The sequence below is a fragment of the Leptonychotes weddellii genome, chromosome 7 (genome assembly GCF_054177405.1).
Source record: "Leptonychotes weddellii isolate Sample4059 chromosome 7, ASM5417740v2, whole genome shotgun sequence".
Classification (NCBI taxonomy): domain Eukaryota; kingdom Metazoa; phylum Chordata; class Mammalia; order Carnivora; family Phocidae; genus Leptonychotes; species Leptonychotes weddellii.
This window is the reverse complement of record NC_138375.1, coordinates 34,500,630-34,507,227: the sequence shown is the minus strand read 5'-3', so window position 1 is coordinate 34,507,227 and position 6,598 is coordinate 34,500,630. Positions and strand designations below refer to the sequence as shown.

Here is a 6,598-nt window from a genome sequence, read left to right as displayed (position 1 = left end):
CCTCTCTATTTTAAAATATTTCAAGGAGAGTAAATAAAAGTGAAAATGAGTGTGAGCATTTTTTCCTACCAAACTATTTGAAATAAATATTTCAATCACTTTTATTTTATGTTGTAGAAATGGAATTGTATTAAGTTAATATTTAGTAAACATTTTTGTGTATAGGTTATTACTTCTAAAATATAATTTATATGGAAAGTGTGTAGTGAAAAGATTTATAAAAATGAAATTTTTTCATGTGAGTATATGGGTCTCTGTAAAGAAAGAAAGGCATGTATTTTAACTTTTGGCAACTTATAGTGTATCTACCATTAATTTTAAAATCATTGAAATAGCTCACTTTATTAGAACTTCCTTCCAACCTATGATTTGCTCTCTCACCTTCTCCCAGGTGTCACTCATGTATTACCTTTTAAGGAGGCCTTCCCTGACCATCGTGGTTGAGATCGGTCCCTCCTCCCTGTTCCATCATTAGACTCTGCTAGTATTAATTACCTGAATAAAATATCATCGTCCTTCCTACATAGATTATTTAAGATAGATATTATACCAATAAATAGCTATAATAATGAATTTGAAGCCATAAGACTTAAAATCATTATTTTCAAAACATTTATTTAGGAAGCCTAACACATATTGAGGTATATTTCATGGGTACTACAAGAAATTATTGAAATCTATCATTGCAAACTGAACACAGCAAAGAAAGAATTTGTGTCCTCCAATATAGAGACCCAACATTTATTAAATTAAACCCCACTGCTAAAACCCAGGGTTAGTTAAGTCTTTACAGGAAAATCAGAATCAAAATCAAATCTTTAAATGAAATACTAATAATAGCAGAAGAAAAATTGTTAAACATGTAATTTTACCCAAATTTTACATTGACTTTGAAATGTAAAATGCAGTTTCTAAATTCTGCTCTATTACTTATAGTTAGAATAATTTTGAAGAAACTCAACAAAAAAATGATGTTAACAGATCTAAGGAAGACACTGGCATTCCACAGACACTTCTCAATTATGGATGGAATCTATTCCTAAAGACATGGGCAAAAATGAACCCCTAGAAAATGAGTCTTATATGCTTGTTGGATTTTTGTTTCAAATCAGAGATTGCACAGTTAAAACCACTCAAAATTTTATCTTCAGTACTCAAGGGCTGAAGCAACTGTCTCATAATTTTTTTCTGTAATAACATCTCATATTTTGATTAATAACTTTGTAAGCTGATTCAGGAAAATAACTGATATAAGCTCTAATTCACATAGAGGTAGTGAAAATAATTTTCCATTTAGTCTTGTTTCCTCAGGGTGAGACCTACAGTTGCTTAGCAATACGAAAGTTTTTCTAGACTCAAAGATCAGAGATCATCTCTTATTTAAAATTCAAAAATAATAGTACTGGCCAACCGAAAAAAAAATAGATTTGTATTTTATGTTAAAATGAAAGATAAATTTGTGAGATATTTGAAAGCTTTTGGTTTTTAACATTTTCTAACTAATTGAGCTTTCTTTTTGTGTGAGACAATGGTATTAGCACACAGTAAACAAATAGACAAACAAAAAAAGTAGTTGTGTTCTGGTTGTGCTTAAACCTAGGATTCAGTCTCCACCATCTGCCAGGCTGGAAATTGAGAAGCATTACTCTTATCCCCATATTGAGTTTTAGTAACTTAGTAAAATAATTTAGATGACAGATTTGCACAGAAACTTATTCTTTGCTGAAGTTACAAAACAATTTTATAGACACACAATCTATTAACTTATGGATCATCAACTATATCTAGCTTTGTGATGTTATTTCAACATGAAATAGCAAACTCGTAACCTGAGTATATTGGTAAACAGCTTTTTTAGATGCTTGGTCAGAAAGAGTTTAATGTGTGAAATGAACACAGGCTATGAAGTCAGACCTCAGTCTGAATTTTGACTTGGTTACCTTCTAGCTACCTGACTTCAGCAAATATCTATGTCATTGCACCTCAGTTTCCCTATCTTTAAAATGGAAATCATAATAGCTATACTGTTAATTAAAAACTGAGATATATTTAGTATAGTTCTAGGCACTCTTTTAGGACCCAATAATTAAGAGCTCTCATTATAGTAGAAAAAGACTTGTATCAGTGTTTCAATATAAGTAACAGAATTGTGTGGATCTGCTCTTCATCAGCAAATGACTCCATCTGTGGGGTTTTATGACATTCCAACTCAGAGCTTTTATGAAGTATGGCCCAGGTGTCCCTTTCACTCATAGAGACAGAGAAGGTTTTCACTGACACAACAAATTCAGGGTTGGGCCTGTCTTAGACATGTCCCCCAAAACATAGAATTTGCTATAAATTAGTGCAAGGCAGAGAGACGTTGGCAGTTGACCAAACATGCCACCATCATGACCGAAAAAAACCCAAAACACTGAGCCCTTTCAGCTTCTCTTCCTTTCTGGACTTTTCTTTCTAATTTTATCTCAACTCCTCTTTCTCTACCTATTTCCCCAGTGCTGCAGTTCCTATGCATTTCTATTATCCTTTCCCATCTTCCCACACTTTGCTCGTCCCTGCTCTCTATTCTTCTCTCATGTTTCTTGGTTCAGTCAGTCAGTCACTCACTCAGTCAGTTAAGCCTCTGACTCTTGATTTTGGCTCAGGTCATGATTTCAGGGTCATGAGATCCAGCCCCACATGGGGCTCCATGCTGGGTGTGGAGCCTGCTTCTCCCTCTCTCTCTGCTCCTCCCCCTGCTTGCGCTCTCTCGCTCTTTCAAATAAATAAATAAGATCTTCCAAAAAAAAAAAGAAAGAAAAAGAAACTATTTTAAAATGTGAAATGAATCTTTTGCATTATGTACCACAGAAATTATTTGGCTCTTCTACGTAGGAAAACAGGACGAATTAGTCAATTATTTGTATTACAATTTTTAAAAATCTATACTTACACAATATATTTTCATCCATGTTGTCCCAGATTATGTGCGAGAGTGATTTTTTAAAAATATAAAATAAAATAAGGGTAGAAATATATTTTTGTAAGATTACAACAAAATTCTTCTTTTGCAATTTAAAACGTGAGGTTCCCATTTCTCACGTTTATCCCAGGTGGCTGTGCAGCAGTGAGACTGCCTTTGTTTCCCCTTTTCCTTATTGCTCTGTGTTATACGTGTCAACTTCTAGGATGATTGAGCAGCTTAGCCTATTAGAGTCAGGATGGACTTGGAAGCGCAAGATGGGATGAGTGATAAGAGGGCAAATGCATGGGAAGGAAAAACAATTTCCTGGCATAATAAAATTTAAAGTAACCCACCAGCAAAGCCAGGCAGGTGTCTCTGAGGTTCTAAATAATGGCCCTTTTCTAATAGCACATTAGATGTGAAACAGCTCCTTGTATTAACAGTGAAAGATTAATATGAACGGGAAATAAACATTAAATTGTGTTAAGAATGCTATAGGTTTGTGTGTGTTTGTGTATTATATATACAAAATATGTATTATTTTATATTTTATCATACATGTTATATAGTACACATTGTATTATATATTATAGAGTAATATATTTTTATATTTTTATATATTACTCTATAAGATACTCTTGTTCTGATAAGATACTATGCTTTAATCATCAGAGGAAGAAACTCTTGATGATCTTCCTATAAGGTAGAAAAGTAATGTGAAGATGCATTTAAATCTTAAATTAAATTATTCCAAGTTTCACTTGAACCACAGTGACTAAACACAGGCAAATCCTTGGGTGATATATGCCCTTAGGGAAGTCACTTAATTGGATAATTAAGGATTTACATCATCCTCAAGTGGGTATCATATTCAGCAATGACCCTTGATTGTGATCTAATGTTTATGGGGAAAACCATAGAAATTTAGTTCCAAAAGGGACAGAGAAAAGGGCTTCTATTTTGGGAGATGAATAAAAATGGGAGAATCAACCCTCATGTAAAGTCATCATAGAGATGGGTCTGTGAAAAATGAAAGTGAGGGCTGGGTTTGAAGGTATTCAGATTCACCTAAAATAAGTTAAAAAAATGAAACTCGTTCTAAGTTCAACTCAAAAATATCTATTGGACCACTATATCATGATTTAGTTTTGTGCCTTCAGTTTTCTTCTAAGTTCACTGAGTTGTAATTTACATAAATGATATCCACCCATGTTAAATGCACAGTTTGATGAGTTTTGTTCATCTTGTGTCATTGGGTAACCATCACCACAATCGAAATATAGATCATCTTTCACAAAGTTCCCTTAAGTTGCTTTCCTTTTATAAGCAAGCAAACTGAAATGTACAGAAATTAACCAACTGGCCCTGGGTTTCAAAATAAACTTGTGGCAAAGTCTGTCTTAACATTTAATTTAATTCACAAAGCTGTCATTGAGGGTCTGCTATGCTCCAGTCAACATAGCTAAAATAAAAGACATAGAAAAAGGCCTGGAGAAAGCAAGAGAGACAGAGAGAGAGATGCCATCCCTAACCTCAAGGACAAGCAGAAAAGCAAGGGGATTCAACAAACTGGTTAAAATACAATACAAAGGAAATGTCAGAACAGGGAATGCAAAAAGGCACAGAAAAAAAGGCACATGACATCCTGAAGGAGAGGAAGAAACCAGAGGAGTCTTCAGCCATAAAATGATCATTGAGTTTAGATTTGATCCTCAAATTAGTGAGGAAGCACTCTGGGGAGGATTTATTCATTCGTGTATTTATTTATTCTTCCAAGTAATATTTACTTCAGTCTCAGTATGTACAAAGCACTATGATGGGATCTGAGGATTCAAGGGTGAACCAGAAAGGACATGGCTTCTTATGATTAGGAAATAGTGAAGGGGTGGGGATTGGAGGATTTAAGAATCCCCAAAACATGTACTGATAAAAAGCACAAGGAAATATTAAAACATAAAATAAGGAAGAGCATGGTTTGATGGTGCAAGAAGATTTCCTCAAAGAAGTAGCATTTAAGTTGTGATCTACGTAATCAGCAAGATTTAGTAGAACAAAAGGAAGGAAGAAATATTCAAAGCAGAAGGAAAGGCTGGTGAAGGGAATGTGTAGCTGAAAAAAAAAAAAAAAGCCGGTGTGGAATACAGTGATCAATAAGAGAGCAAGACTGGAAGAAAATAGAAAGACTAGGCTTTCCACTCCTCCAAGATCCTGTTTAGTGCTTCTCACACTTCAGCATCAATTCTCAGTAAGTCTGGGATAGGGCCCGAGAATATACATTTCTAATAAGGTCCCAGGTGATGAAGATGTGTAATGCTGCCCCTCCTTATACAACACTTTTTACAGTAGACCTGCTAAAAGCCCTCTTAAACATTTGCAAATGGGGGCTATTAAAAGAATTAAACAAAATCATATTGTGGTTTTAAAAGATCACTCTGGGGCGCCTGGGTGGCTCAGTTGGTTAAGCGACTGCCTTGGGCTCAGGTCATGATCCTGGAGTCCCTGGATCGAGTCCCGCATCGGGCTCCCTGCTCGGCAGGGAGTCTGCTTCTCCCTCTGACCCTCCCCCCTCTCATGTGCTCTCTCTCATTCTCTCTCTCTCAAATAAATAAATAAAAAATCTTTAAAAAAATAAAATAAAATAAAAGATCACTCTGTTAACTATAGGAAACAAACAGGTTGCTCGAGGGGAGATGGTTGGTGGGATGAGGTAACTGGGTAGGGGGCATTAAGGAGGGCACGTGATGGAATGAGCCCTGGGTGTTATATGCAATTGATAAATCACTAAATTCCACCTCTGAAACTAATAATACACTATGTATTAATTAAATTGAATTTAAATAAAAAATTTTAAAAATATCTACAGTATGCTAATTTTCTTTAAAGCAGAGAGAAACCAAGTGCTTAAAATATAAGATAAAGTATCCCTTTTATGGAACCCAAATAAAGAAATTTAAGTAAACCTAAATAAAAATGCCAACAATGTAAATTAGAGTATTGGGGATCCTTAGATCTTCCATGATGTACAGGAGAGTTTTCATCTTTACAAAAGTGATCATGAGAGTTTGGGTTTTATAAAAGAGACCATGTAAATGGTGAATTATTTCTAGAAAAAAAACTTTGGGCGAGCAACCATATGATTTTAATTATGTGCAAATATGCATATATATATATATATATAATTAAGTGCCTCAAATTTATCTGTATGGATTAAAAATTGTTAGGGGAAAGCAATGACTGAGATTATTGCCAAGATTGCTCATATTTTTTGATACAAAGAATGGTTAATACTCTTAACATGTAAAGAGCTTAACAAATCAATAAGAATACAAAGATGAAGTGCTCACTTTAGCAGCACGTATACTAAAATTGGAATGATACAGAGATGTTTAGCATGGCCTCTGTGTAAGGATGACACACAGATTTGTCAAATTCATGAAGCATCCCATATTTTTTTAGAAAGTTAAAAAAAAATACAAAGATGAAATTCTTGGGAGGTGAGTGAAAAGGATTTGAATGGATCACAGAAAAAATAAGGCAAGTATCTATTAAGTTCATGAACAGATATCTGATATAACTAATAATAAAATAGGTATTGAACTAGTTATCTCATTCAATTTAATCAAACTTGCAAAGATTAAAATTATTGATACTAGC

General features: G+C 34.2%; 1 pseudogene; it reads left to right on the top strand.

Annotated features, from left to right (window-relative positions):
• The first annotated feature begins 6,280 nt into the window (after window positions 1-6,280).
• Window positions 6,281-6,396, top strand: LOC115940378 (U6 spliceosomal RNA; annotated as a pseudogene).
• Window positions 6,397-6,598: the final 202 nt, after the last annotated feature.